The sequence below is a fragment of the Oryctolagus cuniculus genome, chromosome 19 (assembly GCF_964237555.1).
Source record: "Oryctolagus cuniculus chromosome 19, mOryCun1.1, whole genome shotgun sequence".
In the NCBI taxonomy this organism is placed as follows: domain Eukaryota; kingdom Metazoa; phylum Chordata; class Mammalia; order Lagomorpha; family Leporidae; genus Oryctolagus; species Oryctolagus cuniculus.
In genome coordinates, this window is record NC_091450.1 from 58821452 (window position 1) to 58841308 (window position 19857).

The 19857-nt window shown below is 41.0% G+C and overlaps 1 pseudogene; it reads right to left on the bottom strand.

Annotated features, from left to right (window-relative positions):
• Nucleotides 1–4296: 4296 nt before the first annotated feature.
• LOC138846849 (constitutive coactivator of PPAR-gamma-like protein 1 pseudogene) lies at nt 4297–19170 on the bottom strand (annotated as a pseudogene).
• Between the last annotated feature and the right edge of the window lie 687 nt (nt 19171–19857).

Here is a 19857-nt window from a genome sequence, read left to right on the forward strand (position 1 = left end):
GCAAACCAGACCCAAATCTAGTAGGAGAAGAAAAATAATTAAAATCAGAGAAGAAATCAACAGGATTGAATCCAAAAAACATTACAAAAAATCAGCCAAACAAGGAGCTGGTGTCTTGAAAAAATAAACAAAATTGACACCCCATTGGCCCAACTAACTAAAAAAAGAAGAGAAAAAACCCAAATCAATAAAATCAGAGATGAAAAAGGAAATGTAAAAACAGACACCACAGAAATAAAAAGAATCATCAGAAATTACTACAAGGACTTGTATGCCAGCAAACAGGGAAACCTATCAGAAATGGATAGATTCCTGGACACATGCAACCTTCCTAAATTGAGCCAGGAAGACATAGAAAACCTAAACAGACCCATAACTGATACAGAAATTGAAACAGTAATAAAGGCCCTCCCAACAAAGAAACGCCCAGGACCAGATGGATTCACTGCTGAATTCTACCAGACATTTAAAGAAGAACTAACTCAAATTCTTCTCAAACTATTCAAAACAATCGAAAAAAGAGGGAATCCTCCCAAATTCTTTCTATGAAGTCAGCATCACCTTAATTCCTAAGCCTGAAAAAGATGCAGCATTGAAAGAGAATTAGAGACCAATATCCCTGATGAACATAGACGCAAAAATCCTCAATAAAATTCTGGACAATAGAATGCAATAACACATCAGTAAGATCATCCTCCCAGAGCAATTGTGATTTATCCCTGGTATGCAGAGATGGATCAATGTTCACATTAACAGACTGCAGAGGAAAAACCATATGATTATCTCAATAGACGCCGAGAAAGCATTCGATAAAATATAACACCCTTTCATGATGAAAACTCTAAGCAAACTGGGTTTGGAAGGAACATTCCTCAATACAATCAAAGCAATCTATGAAAAACCCACAGCCAACATCCTATTGAATGGGGAAAAGCTGGAAGCATTTCCACTGAGATCTGGTACCAGACAGGGATGCCCACTCTCACCACTGCTAATCCATATAGTTCTGGAAGTTCTAGCCAGAGCTGTTAGGCAAGAAAAATAAATTAAAGGGATACAAATTGGGAAGGAAGAACTCATACTATCCCTCTTTGCAGATGCTATGATTCTTTATTTAGGGGACCCAAAGAACTCTACTAAGAGATTATTGGAACTCATAGAAGATTTTGGCAAAGTAGCAGGGTATAAAATCAATGCACAAAAATCAACAGCCTTTGTATACACAGGCAATGCCATGGCTGAGGAAGAACTTCTAAGATCAATCCCATTTACAATAGCTACAAAAACGATCAAATGCCTTGGAATAAACTTAACCAAGGATGTTCAAGATCTCTATGATGAAAATTACAAAACCTTAAAGAAAGAAATAGAAGAGGATACCAAGAAATGAAAAATCTTCCATGCTCATGGATTGGAAGATCAATATCATCAAAATGTCCATTCTCCCAAAAGCAATTTATAGATTCAATGCAATACCAATCAAGATACCGAAGACCTTCTTCTCAGATCTAGAAAAAATGATGCTGAAATTCATATGGAGTCACAGGAGACCTAGAATAGTTAAAGCATTCTTGTACAACAAAAACAAAGCCAGAGGCATCACAATACCAGATTTGAGGATATACTACAGGGCAGTTGTTATCAAAACAGCACGGTACTGGTACAGAAACAGATGGATAGATCAATGGAACAGAATAGAAACACCAGAAATCAACCCAAACATCTACAGCCAACTTATATTTGATCAAGGATCCAAAACCAATCCCTGGAGTAAGGACAGTCTATTCAATAAATGGTGCTGGGAAAACTGGATTTCCACGTGCAGAATCATGAAGCGAGACCCCTTCCTTTCACCTTACACAAAAATTCAATCAACCTGGATTAAAGACTTAAATCTATGACCTGACACCATCAAATTATTAGAGAGCATTGGAAAAACCCTGCAAGATATAGGTACCGGCAATGACTTCTTGGAAAACACCCCAGAAGCACAGGCAGTCAAAGCCAAAATCAACTATTGGGATTGCATCAAATTGAGAAGTTTCTGTACAGCAAAAGAAACAGTCAGGAGAGTGAAGAGACAACTGACAGAATGGGAAAAAATATTTGCAAACTATGCAACAGATAAAGGGTTAATAACCAGAATCTACAAAGAGATCAAGAAACTCCACAACATGAAAACAAACAACCCACTTAAGAGATGGGCCAAGGACCTCAATAGACATTTTTCAAAAGAGGAAATCCAAATGGCCAACAGGCACATGAAAAAATGTTCAAGATCACTAGCAATCAGGGAAATGCAAATCAAAAGCACAATGAGGTTTCACCTCACCCCGGTTAGAATGGCTCACATGCAGAAATCTACCAACAACAGATGCTGGTGAGGATGTGGGGAAAAAGGGACACTAACCCACTGTTGGTGGGAATGCAAACTGGTAAAGCCACTATGGAAGTCATTCTGGACATTCCTCAGAAATCTGAAGATAACCCTACCATACAACCCAGTCATCCCACTCCTTGGAATTTACCCAAAGGAAATGAAATTGGCAAACAAACAAGCTGTCTGCACCTTAATGTTTATTGCAGCTCAATTCACAATAGCTAAGACCTGGAACCAACCCAAATTCCCATCAAGAGTAGACTGGATAAAGAAATTATGGAACATGTACTCCATAGAATACTATACAGCAGTCAAAAACAATGAAACCCTGTCATTTTCAACAAGATGGAGGAATTTGGAAAACATCATGCTGAGTGAATTGAGCCAGTCGCAAAGGGACAAATATCATATGTTCTCCCTGATCGGCGACTACTAACTGAGCACCAAGGGGGAAACTTGTTGAAATGAAATGGACACTATGAGAAACAGTGACTTGATCAGCTCTTGTCCTGACTGTTGACGTACAATGTAATACTTTATCCATTTTAGTATTTTTTTTTGTTCTAGTACCATTGGTTGAACTCTGTAATTAACACACAATTATTTTAGGTGTTTAAATTTTAACTGAAAAGTGCTCCCTGTTAGGAATTTGGAAAACATTATGCTGAGTGTAATAAGCCAATCCCAAAGGGACAAATACCACTTGTTCTCCTTGATAGGTGACAACTAACTGAGCACCAAAAAGGAAACCTGTTAAAGTGAAATGAACACTAGGAGAAATGGTGACTTGATCAGCCCTCACCCTGACTGTTGATGAGCAACTTGATATGTTATCCCTCTTAGTATTTTTTTTTTGTTTGTTCTACTTAATACTTTTGGTTGAATACTATAATCAATACACAATTCTTCTTAAGTGCTGAAACTTAACTGAAAAGTGATCACTGTGAAATATAAGAGTGGGAATAAGAGAGGGAAGAGATGTGCAATTCGGGACATGCTCAAGCTGACTTACCTCAAATGGTAGAGTTAGAAACATACCAGGGGATTCCAATTCAGTCCCATCAAGGTGGCATGTACCAATGCCATCTCACTAGTCCCAGTGATCAAGTTCTGTTCACAATTGATCATAATGATAGGACTAAGAACCAAAGGGATCACATAAACAAGAATAGTGTCTGCAAATACTAGCTGATAGAATAAAAAAGGGAGAGAATGGTCCAACATGGGAAGTGAGATACACAGCAGACCCATAGAATGGCAAATGTCCTAAACAACACTCTGGCCTCAGAATCAGCCCTTAAGGCATGCGGATCCGGCTGAAATGCCCATGAGAGTATTTCAGGCATGGAAAGCCAAGACACTCTGGGGGAAAAAAAAAGAAGACCTAAATGAAAGATCTCTGTGAGATCCCAGTGGAAAGAATGGGTCATCAAAGAAGGAGGTACCTTTCTCTGAAGGGAAGAGAGAACTTCCACTTTGACCATGGCCTTGTCTAAATATGATGAGAGTCAGTGAACTCAGGGGGCTTCCATAGCCTTGGCAGCTCATGACAAGAGCCTAGGGTGATTACTGAGGCCATAAACAAGAGTGTCAATTTGTTAAGTCAGCAACAGGAGTCACTGTGCACTTACTCCTCATGTAGGATCTTTGTCCTTAGTGTGCTGTACATTGAGATTTAATGCTCTAACTAGTACTCAAACAGTATTTTTCACTTTATGTTTCTGTGTGGGAGCAAACTGTTGAAATCTTTACTTAATGTATGCTAAACTGATCTCTATATAAAGAGAAATGAAAATGAATCTTGATGTGAATGGAAGGGGAGAGGGAGTGGGAAAGGGGAGGGTTGCGGGTAGGAGGGACGTTATGGGGGGGAAGCCATTGTAATCCATAAGCTGTGCTTTGGAAATTTATATTCATTAAATAAAAGTTTGAAAGTAAAAAAATATATATATATATTCTGATGTAATAAATAAACCTAACATTGTGATGTCATATTCAGTTGTGATGTAATAAAATAATTGTGGTGTCATAAGCTTTCCATTGTTTATTCATAATTATGGTGTCCTAAACCATGATAGTGATGTATAAAACCACTATTGTGATATCATATCAATTCTGATATCATGAACCATCATTGAATTATAATCAAAAAATCTCTGCGGTCATAATATATTGTGATAAACTTTCATTGCAGTGTCATAATACAAACCATGGTAATGTTAAAATCAATTGTGATATTATAAATCTACAGGAAAAATGATGCTTGAATTCATGTAAACATGAGACCCCAAATATATGAAACAATTTTAAACAACAAGGATAATACCATATTTCAAGACATACCACAGGGTGGTTATATATTATATATAAAAAGCCTGGTACTGGCACAATAAACATATCCTGGCTGGCTTTGAGGAGCTTGGACTGGAAGAGCTTCCCATCAAAATACATCCGTGGACAATAGTGCTCCCAGGGGATGGGCTGTCCACACGCGTCATTTATGAATAGCACCATGTCCACCCCACTCATGAAGAGAGCTGACAGTTGAATCCCTTGGGGGTCAAGGTTCTCAATCTTGAGCTCCTGTAGCTGATCTGGCTCATAGAGCTTGGGGAACAGCGACTGGGCCAGGAAGGCATTTAGTTCCTGATGCTGCAGTATTCAAGCTCCTGGCCACTGCACCATATACTGCAAGACACAGCAGAGCACCATGAGGTGGGTGGGCACTTTGGCAGGGTTCAGCATGGCAGGAGTGTTTGACCGCATGCAGGCAGGAAGGCCCTCATCCTGCGGTTCTTGTCCTCCACTGCCTTGCCCAGCCAAAGCCTCTTCAAGTAGGGCAGGTACATTCCCTGAAGGCCAGGGCTTCCATCAGTTCTGGAGTTTGAGGAGACTTCCCTTTCTAAGCTGCCCATCCCTTAATGATCACCGGTGAGAATTCTGATGGAAGTCTGTTCTTTCTAAAAGCAAGTCTCTCAGTTTTTTTTTCTGCTTTCTGCCAAGCTTAACAGGACTCTGTAAACATACTGATGAACTGGCCTATAGAGAAGGGTGGCCAGAGGCAGGTCTTTGTTGGCTTCATTTTCAATAGAAACAGCAATTTTGATTTCACCCTTGGTCATGACATGGAAGATGCAGGGGTACATCAGCCCCTTCTTGTGCCTGTGCTCAGCCACTCTTAGCACCTCAGGTGCAATAGGGGCAGGGGAGGGGTAGTGATGTCCATGTGGTTCCTGGTGGGCATCAACAGGAGCCACAGGTTCAGCTGGACTGTGCCCATCTGACTCCCTTTGCATTACACTGTCTGGCTTCCTGAAGAGGCAGTGGGTGAACTTTCTGCCTTTGGTCTCCTGCATCCCCCCATGCCTGAGGCTCTGCATGGCTTCCTGTCTTCTCCCAGCCAATCTTATTCCCGCTGATGTGGTTTGTTGCCCCTGCACTGCCCTCATCACTGTCTGAAGACGATGAAGTGGAAGAACTAGGGAAGTAGGTAGAATCCACATGGTTGGGGCTGCCACCCTGGGCTGGATTAATGGGTGAGGAGCACTCATACAGCAGCATATGCTTCCCCTCATGCAGAATGTTGCTGTAGCTGTTCTGTTCCACCAGGGCCTTCCCGCTCCTGTCCAGACCATAGGGGTATGATCCCTGGCCCGGGGTGCCCCCTGGGCCAGGCACCTGTGGGGCCATGGGCTTCACTTGCATAGAGGTCTGTGGAATGTTGAGCATCTGAGGGGAACATAGGGCAGCAGCATCACAAGAAATTTTGGATTTGGTCCGTCTAAGTAATGTGGTGGGTGAAATGACACAGGCTTAGTAGTTGCTGAGTAATATCTAATTGCTCTCTTAAATCAAGTAACTTTGTCACCTGCTCTAGACTATTAGTGCTGGAAAACATCTTTAGCTATGGCATCCAGGTCAGAGCTGTCCTGAATGTTGTGGATGTAGTCGGAGACAGCTGTGCTCACTACGTCACAGGGTGGCAAGACCAGCTGCTGGGCCTGGACCTTTAGTGAGGCTAGTGGATGTTCAGGACCTAGCAGATTCCAATGAAATGATGCCAGATCCTCATCAGGTAGAATGTGATTTCCTAGCAGAGAAGCAAAAACACAAAACGGTTTGGATTCAGGTCTAGCTGCTTGGCAATATCGTACATCAGGTACTGGCTCATGGTAAGGCTCTTTCCCTTGCAGCTCAGTTTGAGAGCATGGGCGCTGAAGTAACAAGGGATGTTGCACAGGGCATAGTGAGAGTCTTATGCCACCAGGCCATGGAAGCCATTCTCTCTGCAGAAGCCAATCACCTCCTGATGGTTATCCTCAATGCTCTGTGCGACCTTGACATGGAAGCGGATGAGCACCAGGCAGATGCAGTGGGCCATGCAGAGGGGCAGCAGGAACCAGACCTTGGGTGGCAGCTTATGATCTGCTGCACCATCTGGCACTCATTTCCCTGCCACTTGATCCACTCCTGCAGCTGCATCTTCTCCAGCATGCCATTGAAGAACACCAGCAGCTCGATGTTGCCCCTAGAGTAGGCCTTGGCCAGCACCTCTAGGTAGCTGAGCATGTGGCTCCACTGGCTGCCGCTAACCCAGTCAGTGTAGAAGCGCTGTATAGGCAATTCAGGCAGTCATTCGCATTCACAGGCAAGCAAAGCAGGGTCTGTGGGGGCTGCTGCCACCCACCGCCCACCAAGCTGCCCTGGGCCAGCTTCTGCAGCTCCACTGGCACCACAGCGCTCTGGCAGTGCTTGTCGATGTAGTCCTGGAAGCCCTGCATGCCCGTGGCAGCAGGGCCCTGGCACAGTGGTGGCAGCCTCTAGGCCGGGCTGGGGTAGGTTGGGGTGTGCTCATGGCTGCCATGGCAGCCATGTGTTACCGCCTCCCTGGGCCAAGTCTGGGAGGGACCTGCTGCTACCGCTGCTGCCACACTGATAGGCCAGGCAGGCAGGCAGGAGGGGACTATTATAGACTTGATCTTCTGTGCATAAAGGTAATTGAAAGTAGATCTTTGGATAAAATAAAATGGGAGTGAGGGAGAGGGGAAAGGTAGAATGGTAAGTATCACTATAGTCTTAAAGCTGAATATATGAAGTACATGAAATCTGTGCCTTTTAGTTTTTTAAAAAGTAAAAAAGTAGAATAAATCAATCAATCTCAACAATCAGTCCCCAGTTCAAATCATTGGACGAGTGAATTTAATTATAACTCATAGACTCTCAATAAAGCTTTGTTTATTCTTTCTAATTGAGACTGACAGGGGGCAAATTGCTGGAACAATCAAATTAGGATACAAGAGATGTTTGTGTCTCTAGAACGACAATGCAATATAAAAGTCATGTTAACATTTCTTTTTTTTTAAAGAATTTTTTTATTTTTTTATTTTTATTTATTTATTTTTTTGACAGGCAGAGTGGACAGTGAGAGAGAGAGACAGAGAGAAAGGTCTTCCTTTGCCGTTGGTTCACCCTCCAATGGCCGCCGCGGCCAGTGTGCTGCGGCCGGCACACCGCGCTGATCCGATGGCAGGAGCCAGGTACTTCTGGTCTCCCATGGGGTGCAGGGCCCAAGCACTTGGGCCATCCCCCACTGCACTCCCTGGCCACAGCAGAGAGCTGGCCTGGATGAGGAGCAACCGGGACAGAATCTGGCGCCCCGACAGGGACTAGAACCCGGTGTGCCGGCGCCGCAAGGCAGAGGATTAGCCTAGTGAGCCGCGGCACCGGCCTAAAAGTCATGTTAACATTTCACCATGGATGGACTTACAGTCAAATCACATGCTTTTCTTGCATGAAACAAGAAGGGTTTTGCTGATCATTTATTATTCATTGTGGATACAAATTTAAGGCTGATAATGTGGGACCAACATTGTAGTGCAGTAAATAAAGCCACCACCTGCAATGCCAGCATAAAATATGAGCACCAGTTTGAGTACTGGATGCTTCACTTCTGATCCAGCTCCCTGCAAATGTACCCAGGAAATCAGTGGAAGATAGGCTCCTGCACCCAAGTGAGAGAATCAGAAGAATCCCCTGGCTCTTGGCCTTGGTCTGCCCCAGCCCTGGCTGTTACAGCCATTTGGGGAGTGAACCAGTAGATGGAAGATATTCTCTCTCTCTCTCTCTCTCTCACACACACACACACACACACACACACACGCACGCACTGCCTTTAAAATAAATAAAAATAGCTTAAAACACTTACGATGCAGAACATTAACTGGGGGGAAATAAGCAAAAATGCACCTAAGTGGGTCCCAGTTTGTAACTGTAAAATAGACTCATAAAAATCATATGAAAGTACCCTCAAAAATTTGTTGAAAATGGAATTCAAAGATAAGTTCATTTTGGTAAAAATATTTTTAAATATATACATAGTTTTTTTTTAATAATATGCACTTCCATAAACTTTTTACAGACCCTTCATACACAAGAAAAAGAAAAGGAAACAAATATTTATGTAGAATAGTGGGCCTAAAAAACTTGAGTGTAGAGCTGAGGTTTCAACTTCTTTAGAGAGGTTTTCAACACTGACAGGAGAAGCCCAAATGGACAATTTTCCTTATTATCTCCTTTCAGTGTCAGGTGAAATTTCCTCATACACACTTTCACTGAGGATGTAGCCATTTGATGGTGTTGGCTTTAGCAGCTGTCTCATTTCTGTAGCCCAGAAGCTACAGGGATGTATTTTACCTCCATATGGCTGGTAAAATCCAGTCCTCTGAGTAATGGAAGACAACAAAGAAAAAGAAGACTGTCTCTCCCTGCAGCTTCCTGTTCTTATTTTTATTTAAAATTTTTATTTATTTATTTTCATTGTATTTGAAAAGCAGATTGACTGAGAGATGAGGGGAGGAGATCGTCCATATGCTGGTTCACTTCCCAGGTGCCTGCAACAGCTGGGACTAGACCAGGCTAAAGCCAGGAGCCCCGAACTCAACCCAAGTCACCAAATGGTTGACAGGGACCCAGGTAGTTGAGGCATCAGCTGTTGCTTCCCTGGGTGTGCATTAGCAAGAAGCTAGAATCAGAACCAGAGCTAGTACTCAAAGTCAGGCACTCAGATATAGGATGCAGGTGCCCCAAGTAGCAGCTTACCTGCTTTTCCAAATGCCCTCATTCCTCTTCTCTGACTCCAGAGAAACCCTTTAAACTCAGCAATGCTTTTAAAAGGATATTTGATATACTTAACTCCAATGCACTAAATGAATTGTAATTGAAACTGTTTCAGATTATCTAAATTATTAAATTGCTAGAAAGGTAAGTACTCCCCCAAAAATATTAAATATAAGATTACTTAATAAATATACATGTTAGCTCTTCATTTAAAATAACAGAAATGAATCTGTATAGTCTCATTTGTTCATGTGATGAATATAAATATATCTAAATATCTGTGTGTCAGGGGCTGATGCTATGGTGTAGTAGGCTGGGCCTCAGCCTGCAATACCTGCATCCCATTTGTGCACTGGTTTTTGTCCTGGCCACTCTTCCAATTTAGCTCTTTGCTATGGCCTGGAAAGGCAGCTGAAGATGGTCCAGGTGCTTGGCCCTCTGCACCTGTGTGGGGGACCCGAAAGAAGCCCCCTGGCTCCTGGCTTTAGATCGATCCAGTTCTGACTGTTGCAGCCATTCAGGAAGTGAGCCAGTGGATGCAGTATATCTCTGTCTCTCCATCTCTTTCAAATATATAAATCTTAAAAAAACTTAGAAGTGTGAATACTCAAGCCAAAGCCCAGGATTCTCACTGTAATGTGTGTATGTATGGTTCTGTATGTGTGCATGTGTCTTTGTAAATGTTTGTGTATGTGTCTGTGCATGTTTATGCATGTGTGTTTGTGTGTATGTTTATTACATATCCACATATAGTTATTGCAATAAAATTTACTGCATAATTCAAAAAATAAATAAATAAAATAGTTGGAAATGGAGGCATTTCCAATGATAGCTTTTCGTTCTTCTAAGTATGCAAGATAATATCCTTTTCTAATAATTCATGAATGTATAGACCTGTTCCAAATTAAGAAAGTTAATACAGTTATACCTCACATATCAACTAAAAGTGCTATACATTATTTTTCTATTTGAATTGATTTTGAAAATGACATTTAAGAGTTTGGTAGAAATAAGAGATCCACAGATGGCATTTAACAACCAGCATTAAACTTACTTATTCACTAACTCCTGCTTTACACAAGTGCAGATGAGATAGTGCCAGATAAACAGTAAGTATTTGATACTAGGCATGGTGCTGGTCATGAGTGAGGAGTAAGACTGCTGTTGTTATGCCTTCCAGATGGGCAGTCAGTATCAATAAGCACATGAGGGTGTGAGCACAAGTGATAGGTGGTTTGAAAGGTAGAGTTCATATGCAAGGGCACTGAATAATGCGAGAAGCTGTCCTGTATCAAGAGGGTAAAAAAAGACTACAGAAAAGAGTTATGCTCCACTTCAAAGTGAATAAGAGTTATTACAGGAAGAAAGGGGTGTAAGTGTGTTCTTCTAAAGGAAACAGAATGGGCAAAAGCTCTGAGGTAGAAGAAATCCATGGTATCATCCTATCAGATATTGTCAGCCAGACTCTAGAGGTTGTTAGGATTTAAATTTTAACTGAAAAGTGGTCCCTGTTAGGAATTTGGAAAACATTATGCTGAGTGAAATAAGCCAATCCCAAAGGGACAAATACCACTTGTTCTCCTTGATAGGTGACAACTAACTGAGCACCAAAAAGGAAACCTGTTAAAGTAAAATGAACACTATGAGAAACGGTGACTTGATCAGCCCTCACCCTGACTGTTGATGAGCAGTTTAATATGTTATCCCTCTTAGTATTTTTTTTGTTTGTTCTACTTAATACTTTTGGTTGAATACTGTAATCAATACACAATTCTTCTTAAGTGCTGAAACTTAACTGAAAAGTGATCGCTGTTAAATATAAGAGTGGGAATAAGAGAGGGAAGAGATGTGCAATTCGGGACATGCTCAAGCTGACTTACCTCAAACGGTAGAGTTAGAAACATACCAGGGGATTCGAATTCAATCCCATCGAGGTGGCACGTACCAATGCCATCTCACTAGTCCCAGTGATCAAGTTCTGTTCACAATTGATCATAATGATAGGACTAAGAACCAAAGGGATCACATAAACAAGAATAGTGTCTGCAAATACTAGCTGATAGAATAAAAAAGGGAGAGAATGGTCCAACATGGGAAGTGAGATACACAGCAGACCCATAGAATGGCAAATGTCCTAAACAACACTCTGGCCTCAGAATCAGCCCTTAAGGCATGCAGATCCGGCTGAAATGCCCATGAGAGTATTTCAGGCATGGAAAGCCAAGACACTCTGGGGGAAAAAAAAAAACCTAAATGAAAGATCTCCACGAGTAAGATCCTAGTGGAAAGAAAGGGTCATCAAAGAAGGAGGTACCTTTCTCTGAAGGGAGAAGAGAACTTCCACTTTGACCATGGCCTTGTCTAAAAATGATGATTGTCAGTGAACTCAGGGGGCTTCCATAGCCTTGGCAACTCATGACAAGAGCCTAGGGTGATTACTGAGGCCATAAACAAGAGTGTCAATTTGTTAAGTCAGCAACAGGAGTCACTGTGCACTTACTCCTCATGTAGGATCTTTGTCCTTAGTGTGCTGTACATTGAGATTTAATGCTCTAACTAGTACTCAAACAGTATTTTTCACTTTATGTTTCTGTGTGGGAGCAAACTGTTGAAATCTTTACTTAATGTATGCTAAACTGATCTTCTGTATATAAAGAGAATCGAAAATGAATCTTGACATGAATGGAAGGGGAGAGGGAGTGGATAAGGGGAAGGTTGCGGGTTGGAGGGACGTTATGGGGGGGGAAGTCATTGTAATCAATATTCTGTACTTTGGAAATTTATATTCATTAAATAAAAGTAAAAAAAAAAAACACAATAAATTGGTGTTTCATGCTTAGAAATTTACAGGCAAAAAAAAAAAAAAGGATTCAAATTCTACCTCTACCGGCTGACACCGTGGCTCAATTGGCTAATCCTCTGCCTGCAGTGCTGGCATCCCAGGTTCTAGTCTGGTTGGGGTGCCAGCTACTAGCCCCAGTTGCTCCTCTTCCAGTCCAGCTCTCTGCTGTGGCCTGGGAGGGTACTGGAGGATGGCCCAAGTGCTTGGGTCCCTGCACCTGCATGGGAGACCAGGAAGAAGCACCCAGCTCCTGGCTTTGGATTGGCACAGCACCGGCCATACTGGCCATTTGGGGAGTGAACCAATGGAAGGAAGACCTTTCTCTCTGTCTCTCTCTCTCACTGTCTAACACTGCCTGTCAAAAAAATCAAATTGTACCTCTACCAACTACAATTTGTGTTACCTTAGGCAAAATATAAAACCATGATAACTGTCCTTCTTCTGTAAAATGAAGACGATTATTGTACTTCATAGGCAGGTTGGATCAAGCAAATTAACATATAGACAGCACATATCTAGTAGTAGTGTTAGTATTATTGTCAGATATTATTTATATATATTATATAATATGATTTGATATTTTATATTACTTGTCTAGATAGAATTAAAACATTGAATATTCTTTCTTCTGTTAAAGGTAAAAAGAGTGTGCATACATTTGCTTTAATTTTTAGATTGAAATTAAAGTTTGTGTATATCATATACATAAAATAATCATACATTCTAACAATACTGTTCAATGACTTTTGGTAAATGTATACAGGTGGGTAACCATTGCCACAATCCAGCTTTAGGAAAGTCCCATCACTCCAAAAGTTCTTACAAGCATTTTTGAAGTCTTTCTCCAATTTTACCAATTTTACCCAGCAGACCCATGTAAGTCATAAACTGCTATCTCTCCATATATATTTGCCATTTCTATACAAATGGAATTATAGAATATGTAAAAAAAAGACTTTGGTAGAATGAGGTGTGTGGTTGAAGAAGGCTTGGAGGGGCAATGGTTTTATGCTGTGCAGTGCTCCAATGAAGAGAAAAATCAGTAGAATTTCAACTTATTCTTTCCTCCATTTTGGAATCTCCCAAATCCACATTCAATAAAACCATGAGATTGCAACCATTATATTATTTTCACAGCAACATGTTGTAAGCAATGACCAGAATCACAAAACCATCTTTGAGAATTGTGGTGTTTACTTTGAAATATGAAAGGAAAATATTCCATAATGCAGTTCCAAGGATACAAAATAACAGTTAATGTCAATTAACTGACATGAAAGATCTAGAACATATTTTAAGTACAAAGGCCATCATACATTTTAAATAGAAATCTATTATGCTCCTTGATTCATTCAATAATCCTATAAACTCCTAAAGTACAGGACTGAATTCATAGACTACACTTGTTACACTACAGGTATGGATAGACACACATATTTTCAATAAATTCTTTCTGAGTTTATGAGTGAACTTTACAAAGAAGCTAAGAAAACACAGTTTTCTGATTATATCAAGCATTGAGAAATCTGATTGGGATGATTTGCGTGATGCACCTGGCCTTACATGTCAGTATTACTCTTTCTTGAGAGGTATAGAAATTTTCCATAGCAGCTCTCTAATGAAAATTGCAAGTGAGGTGGAATCCAGTGTTAATTCTAAGAAACAGTAAAACAGCTTTGTAGGATCAACATTAGAATAGAGTCCTATTGCCACAACACGTGTGTCACATTATATTTTGATTACCAAGAAAAACATAGAGAGTATACTCATTCTAAAACTAGTAAGAAAATATGTAAATGAGCTATTTAGCCAGCAAACTTTCCAATAATTCATTTTGCAAAAGTTTCTCCATTCCTTCTGGTTCCCATCTGCCTCTGGGTTTATGTTGCCACATATTCAGTCCATCCCAATCTTGCTTTACATGTGAAAATAGAATGAGGATCTTTCTAATGTAATTGGACCTAGATATTTACATATTAAAATATATTATTCATTAAACACTTACTGTTTACCTATTTTAAATCATCATTTGAGATATGTGGGATAGATGAATAAAACTGATACAAATCAGTGGATTTGTAAACCTTACATTGTATGAGAACCACAGTTTGTCAGACACTGAATTGTATGAGAACCAGTTTGTCAGACACAGAATCATTTTGTTTTTATTTATTTAAAAGGCAAAGTAAAAGATAAAGAAGGTGGTAAAGAGAGATGGGGAAGAGTGTGATGAGGGAGAACAGAGGGAGAAAGCATCCAACCACTGGATCAATCATCGAGTGCCCATCTTTAAGACTGAATCAGTCCAAAGTCAAGAGCCAGGAACTCCATCCAAGCCTCCCAGAGGTGTGGCAGGACACAAGCCCTTGGACCATCCTCTACCACTTTCCCAAGTACATCAATAGCTAGCTGAATGGTGGTTGCTAGCATTCAATGCAGCACTCCAATATGAGATGTGAGCATTCCAAGCTGTGGCTTAACCTGCTGAGATGCAATGCCTACCACACACTGAATTATTTTACACAAGTGTCACATCCCTCACAACAAGGAGGCAGGTGCCTTTATCATCCACACTTTATAATAAGTTGTAATAAATGTTTAAATGCATGGCTACATGTCCAGTTTTACACACACAGGAATGATTCCAATCCATGCATCTAACTCCAAAGCATACAGACTTAATCATGACAAAACCCCACACTTTATGAAATGCTGGTAGCACACAAATATGTAGAAAGAGAGGCATACTATACAATTATTCCCTAGCATGCTAATTTGTAATTGTCCCAATTATGTTTACTTCCCACAAGAAAGGATGCTTTATGAGCCAAGCAGGCCTTAGAATACAGGAGTTAAGGGAACACCTTACTGTTTGTTGTCCAGCTACTTGGCCTCTTTTGGCCTCAGTTTCCTTATGGATAAAAAAACCCACAATGTCCAACTCACAGAGTAACAGAGAGAATGAAAAACAAATGTGTGCAGAATGCTTGGCTCACAAGAAGCACAATAAATTGCTGCTGCTATCAGTATTCCTAGACACAGTACTGGCTCCCACAGCATGAAGCCAAAGCTGGGTATACAGTAAATCACTGAAAAAATATAGGTTTTTGGGTATTTCTCATATCTTCCAGGTTCCTTGGATATTTCTATCAATTCAACAAACATTTGAGCAGCTTCTATTCCATGTCAAGCTGTTCAAAGGGTTAAACCAAACAGAAAAGTTGTCTACTAATCATTACATAATGCTATGGTTGTCACCCCCTAACTTGCCTTCCTTCCTAATACAAAATTAGAAGGCAGGCACTCTCTCTAGGCAAATTTACCAACATATTAAACATCTAACCCTAATGTCACTAGAATTATTTTACCATATTCTTGCAAATCAGTGCAGTCCAAAAATGATTTCTTTTTTTAACCTGTAAAAATAGGCTGGTTGGAATTATGATTGTGAGGCAGAATGTTAAGCTTCCACCTGAAATAAGTTACAAATACAAATTTCAAAACACATATTTCCATTATGTGGTGATTAACTGAGGCAAATTCTACTATGGCCTTGCTTGAGTGTTGATGCTGCAGAGGTAATTGAGGAAATGCACAGGCCCTTTGTCAGCATACCCCATCTGTACAAAGCATTAGCCTTGGTGGAGAAGATATTCCAGACTGTCCATGCCAACCAAGGATGAGAAACCGTAAATGAGAAGTGGGGAGAAACAATACCAGGGTTCATGGTAAAAGGAAGAGTCCCGCCTTAATATGTTGACCATGCAGGTATACTAAGGACTTGTACTCCTTTTCGCCAATGACCCAGCAGGCTGGTTCACCACACTGATGAAGTAATACCTGATTCAGTGTCCAAGAGGTCACAATTATCTAGGCTATGAGCCCAGTAAACAGATGACTGTCACCCACAAAGGTGCCTGTGGGGTGCATGAACTACTGTGCCAAGGGACCTACTATGGAGACTATCTGGGGGGATGAGCCATATCAGTGCCAAGGAGTGTCTGAAGCAACATATGAAGTTTATCTGAAATGAGACAACTTGGGATCCCCCTTCAACACAGCATCTAATAGTGACCACTTTGATGTGGATGGCCAGATGTGGTATCAGCTTGTGGAAAGTGGATGAAGAGGTGTCAGGCAGAACAGCACCTGACGGCACACCTTTAGCTTCATAGTTCTGAGTGACAAGCACAGCAGGAAGCTGCTGCTGTGAACACTCCATTGCGTGGATGTACTTGGGTTTTTCTAGAGTGTTGAGGGTCTGCACAGCTTAACTTCAGGGACTATGACCATCAGGGCCAGGAGAGTTGGTTTGGACTGTTGTAGGAGTCCTCAAAATAACAGAGGGGTGAGCATTGGGGAACAGCATGTAAGATGGCTCTTTCGAGACCCACATCCTATATTAGAGTGTGTAGGTTTGAGTCCCACTCCACTTCCAATCCAGCTTCCTACTAAAGTGCATCCTAGGAGGCAGCATATAATAGCTCAGATACTTGGGTCTGTGCCACCCACACCGAGTTCTGGGATTTTCACTTCATAAAACCTGATGTTTTCACATCAAAACCTGGCTGAATTCCAGCTATTGTGAATATCTGGAGAGAACAGTGGATGAGAGATCGCTGTGCCTTTAATGTGAATAAAATTAATTTTCAAAATTTAAATAAACCTCCTGCATCCATGTGGTCAGACTGGGACTATTCCAGTTGGGCCCCTTCCCTGTGGGGATGGCAGCTGCATAGACTAATTGAAAAAAATGCCTGAATACCTCAGTGGCCTCCTTTTCTCAGTTGTGCATCATTGTTTGACATACAAAGTTCATGATGGAGTGTTATTTTCCAGATCACCAACACACATTGCAGCAAAGGAACACCTTATGTTCATCCACTCTGCATGGAGGACCCCATCAGCTCTGCTTCCCAGATGATACGAGTCTCTCATGTGGGTTACAGGGACCCACATACTTCAGCCATCACTCCCTCCAAAAGTGCATATTAGCATAAAGCTGGAATTGAGAGTTGTGACTGTAACCTAGGCATGCCAATATAGGATGTGGACATACTAAGCAGGGTTGTAACACATGCCAAATGTCAATCCCTCAGGGAATTTTTGAAGTGCCTCTGTATATCCAAGGCTTTCAGAGAAAGGAGACAGAGCCTTCTGGGCCCTGCCCCTTTACTACATAGTTTCTGCTTCTCCCCAACATTGCACACTGCTTCATGTGTCTCTCTCTGTGCATGCTCACTTCTGAGGTCTCTTCAGGCAGACAGGGAAGAGCAGCAGAGCACAGAAGAGTGGGTCTGGGAGACAAGGCAGATTAGGGAAAAACTGGACTGTGACAGTTTCTGCCTGGATCCTGCCACTTAGTGTTTAGTGACCACATCTGAAGCAGAGGAAAATTGGACATCTACATGGCAAAAACTGAAATATAATATCTTTATATTACCCCAGGCATGAAAGTCAAATCAAAATGAATTGAAGGCTTACATAAAAGGTCTGAGAATATAAAACCCCTTACAAATGGAAGCAAATTCATTGATATAAGTCTCAACAATGATTGTTTGATATGACACTAAGTGCATAGGTGACAAAAGCAAAGACTGAAAGAAATCTAAGAAATATTCTGCATATGATAGGAAAAACAAAACAGATAAAGCAAGGAATGAAGAAAACATTGGACAACCTGAGTTTGAACACAAACAACTCAAAAACAAATATTGTAATAAAAATTGCACAAAGGATTGATCAGTTTTCCATTGAATATATACAAGTAGCCAACAGGTAACTTAAAAGGGGTTCAGAAACAGCTAATGAAGACTACAATGCTAATTAAGACCACAGTGATTATCATCTCATATATGTTAAAATAATTATCCAAAAGTAAAAAGATAACATTGGCCCAGGGTGGAAAAAAGGAATATAAAAATTGTTGCTGAGAAAGTAAATTGTTACATCCAATACAGAAAACATTATGTAGGTCTTCAATCGAAATTAAACAAAGAACATGACAAAGCAATCTCACAACTGCGTGTATATCCAAAGGAAATCAAATCAGTATCTCAAATAGATACCTTTATCTCCACACTACTGGCAGCATTATCTACAAGAACAAGATATGGAAACAACCCCACTGTCAACATATGAATAAAGAAAATGTGATAAACACACATACACAGGAATCGCAGACAACCTTAATAAGGAAATTCTTCCATTTTGTCAGGATGTGGATCCAAAAATATGAATGTGGACATTAGGCTATTTGAAATAAGGCACAGAAAGATAAATGCCACACAATATCACTCATATGTGTAAGCTAAGAAAGTCGCACTTAATCACAGAATAGAATGGTGGTTGTCATGGGCTGAGAGTGAAGGACATGGGAAAATGTTAGCTGAACACACATTTGCAGCTATGAGGTAAATCAACAAAATTAACACCTCAAGACCTTAATATTCAACACAGTAAATAGTTGATTATGATATCACATACTCACAACTTGCTAATATCTTACATATTCTTTAATAACACAGGGATGTAATGTGATGGATATGTTAGATTGTCTCAATCATTTCATAATGTATATGTACAAGAGGATTCCAGAAAGTTTATGAAAAAATGTAATCAAAAGATAATGTGAATTGTCCATACTTTTTAACGTCCCTCACATAGCAAAATATCAGTTTTCATACCTTGAGGATACACAAATTGTGTCAGTCATACTCTGACAATCTTGAAAAAATTAAAACAAGCAAAACTAAACAGGCTCCTATATTAAAATATAAATCCAAAATAACTTAGTAAACTAGACATATCTACAGGATTTGGAAGACTTTCATGCAAGAAAAATCATTTTTAAAACACATAAATTTGAGTGGTCAAAATTTCTATTTTGAAAGTGCAAATAGAGATGGCACCCTGTACAGAGAAAGTGTAAGTGCTAAGACGATGCCCAAATACCAAATTACAGGGTCTTTCTGCTTCTCTAAAACCTGGGTGAAAACCCCAAGCCAAATAAAACTTCTGTCTCTACCTTACTCAGTCTATGTTACTGTGATATTGGAAACATATGAAGGAGTGAGACATCCTAGAAACAGCTGTGTAAAGAGGTCAATGCCCTGGAAAATACCCTGCAGGCCACATATTGAGAAAACTCGGGGGAACCAGGTGCCTGTGGGGAGGGAAGCAGGAACCAACAGCGCCTGTCCTGCATGAACCGCATACACACAGCCCACATTCTCCCTAGAGACCACCCAGTCCCCACTGCACAATCGGGGGAGACGTGGAGCTACTGCCACACAGCTGGCCTGCTATGACTCTGGGCTGAGGCTGAGAAGTCTCACCCAAGCAGGGAAGGGGCAGGACCTCGGGGGTGCTGGGTGCCAGTAAAGCCCCCAACCCACAGGTCTGAGGGGACCGAGGGGAAGCCCTGTGCCAGCGCCAATATGGAGCCCACAGATGCCGGAGGCCTGTGTCCTCCTGGCCTTCGGCTCCGTTTTCCCCTCTCGATACAACCAGGTCCACA